Here is a 2,750-nt window from a genome sequence, read left to right as displayed (position 1 = left end):
AACCACTAAGTCCGGCATTATCCACCTTTGAAACGGTGATATCACTTGCAGCTTGATCTTCCCTCTTTTTTCCATTACAATACACCTCCCCACCATAGTCCCACGGCACAGCATCATCGTTTTCATATGGAATAGGTCCAGGCACCATGATGGTAACTGGAGTCGCATCTGCCGGCACTGACAAGTGGACAGGATCAAAATAAATGGTTATTGTTGAAACATCCTCCTTCTCCAAAGCAACTTTCTCAAATCGGAGACTTCCCTCATCCATCATCTTTTGAACCGTCTCCCTCAACATTACACACCCATTTGTAGTGACAGTGCAAGCAGCACAACAATTATCACAACCAGGGAAAACTCTACTCTTCATCAGATGTCTCTTGACCACAGACATTGGAGTCCTTAACTGATCCACATCCGTCACCTCTATTTTTCTTTCATCCTCCGAAATTGCATTCACCCCCATCTGACCATGCGCCGGCATGGGATTAGCATTAACATTCGGCGATGGTGCAAAATTGATGGCTTTGGAATCCACCAGGTCTTGAACCACATGTTTAAAGGCTTTACAACCCTCAATATTGTGCCTGGGAGCACCAGAATGGAATTCGCACTTGGCATTCTCATCATAATTGGCAGGCCTCTGATCTGGTCTTAATGGAGCCAACGTCCTTAGCTGAACCAACCAAAGATCCTTCAACTTCTTCAACAGAAAGGCATATGTCACGGGTGGCCTATCAAACTGACGATCAGTCATCCTTCCTCTCACTTGGTACCCGGCCCTTTGTGTCCTCTATTGAAATGGCTGATGTTGCTGTTGCTGTTGTGCAGGTTGATTATCAGCAAGAATCGTTACTGCAGCAGTATGCTGGTAGTAATGATTCCTACCGTGTCCTTTCTGGGCATACACAGCACTCGATTCACCCTCCTTCTTGCGCTGACCATTACCAAAGGGCTTCTTTACTCCAGACAACGGAGCATTTCCCTATATTTTTCCCATTCTCAGCCAGCTTTCAATCCTCTCACCAGCCACTACTATATATGCAAAGTCGATAACCGGACATCCCACCATCCTTTCAGCAAAAGTCCCCTGAAGGGTACCCATGAACAAATTCGACATCTCCCGATCCACTAATGGAGGTTGAACTCTGGCAGCCAACTCTCTCCACCTTTGTGCATACTATTTAAACCCTTCATTCGGCTTCTAAGACATACCCTGCAACTGGGTACGGCTTGGTGCCATGTCAACATTAAATTGGTACTGTTTGAAGAAAGCATCCCCCAAATCCTGCCAGCTCTTAATATCTGATGATCTCAACTTGGTATACCACTCAAGAGACCCACCAGATAAGCTATCCTGGAAGAAGTACATCCAGAGCTTCCGATCCATGGTGTAGGCAGATATCTTTCGGACAAAGGCCTGAAGATGAGTTTTCGGGCAAGAACTCCCATTGTACTTATCAAACGTGGGCACTTTGAACTTCTGTGGAATCACAATCCCCTCAACCAGCCCCATGTTTGTCATATTAATAGTCCCAAGAGAGGTATGGCTTTCCAGAGCCCTGATCTTTTCTGCTAGTACCTGAATCTCTTTATTCGGCGGTTGAACACCATACTTGTAACACCTCAAAATTTGCCCTCCTCTCTTGGGACTAAGCATTAACATATTTGCATTTTCATTTTAGGGCATTAGGCATTTCATGTTGCATATCATGTGGTTACATTATGCAAGCCATCCTCCCAAGTCTTGATCAGAAGCTGAGGAAGTCAAGTGCAAGCCTAGGGTTTACTGACTGATCATGGGCCATCTGAGGATTGGGCTGTGAATTAGGGTTTTATGATTCTCAATGGATGTTGGTCTTCATCTTGATTGTATTGATACATCATCATCATCATGGTTGGATGTCATCAGAAGATTGAAGAAGTTTCCTTGAGATTAGGGTTTTGACCACTGGTCAACCCTAATCAGCTGCATTGGGCCAATCAGGGCTGGATCAGGAGATGAGGTTTCTGATGGTTATTAGGTTCATTTTGTGATTATATGGTGATTATTGAGGCTAGGGTTGCACCCTTGAGCCATTTCAGTTGGAGATTGGGGTTCAATTTGATCTGTGCATTGCCAGATTCATTTGTCAGTTGAAAAGTCAACTGTGGTCAACTGTACATGATCTGATGGATGTGGAGGTGGAAATGAGTTGGATACACTTCATTCATGTTGGAACAAGTGTTGAAGGACATCTCAAAGCTTAAAAATGAAGAAAATCAAGTCAGGACAAAAACTGCCAAAAATAGAAAGTGACTTGTAATTGAAGTTTCCAAAAATGGAAAGTTTTGGACCTCAAAGCCACGTATCCAAGGAAGCTTCAAATGAAAAATTGTTCAACATGAAAGTTGTAGATCTTGTTCTCACCTTTCCAAAAAGTCCAAGAACTTGAAAATCCAATGTATGGTTGGAAAGTTATGGCTCAGTGAAATTCAAAAATGACCCGTAATCAGGAGGCCATAATTTCCACATGCTTTGTCCAAATTGCAAGTTCTTTATATGCACAAACTCCATTTGACATGTGCTTTGAGGGTGCATAATTGGATTTTCCCAAAAATGGCCAAGGCAAAAAGTCACTTTTCAACTGGACTGTTAAAATTGGATCAGGGGCAAAATTGTCCAACTCTCAGAATAATTGGAATTTGGAGATGGGACTTTTTTCTACACCTCATAAATGGAATTTGGAGTGTGTGGGAATCATCATTTC

Source organism: Lathyrus oleraceus, chromosome 1, assembly GCF_024323335.1.
Source record: "Lathyrus oleraceus cultivar Zhongwan6 chromosome 1, CAAS_Psat_ZW6_1.0, whole genome shotgun sequence".
Lineage (NCBI taxonomy): Eukaryota > Viridiplantae > Streptophyta > Magnoliopsida > Fabales > Fabaceae > Lathyrus > Lathyrus oleraceus.
This window is presented reverse-complemented; position numbering follows the sequence as displayed.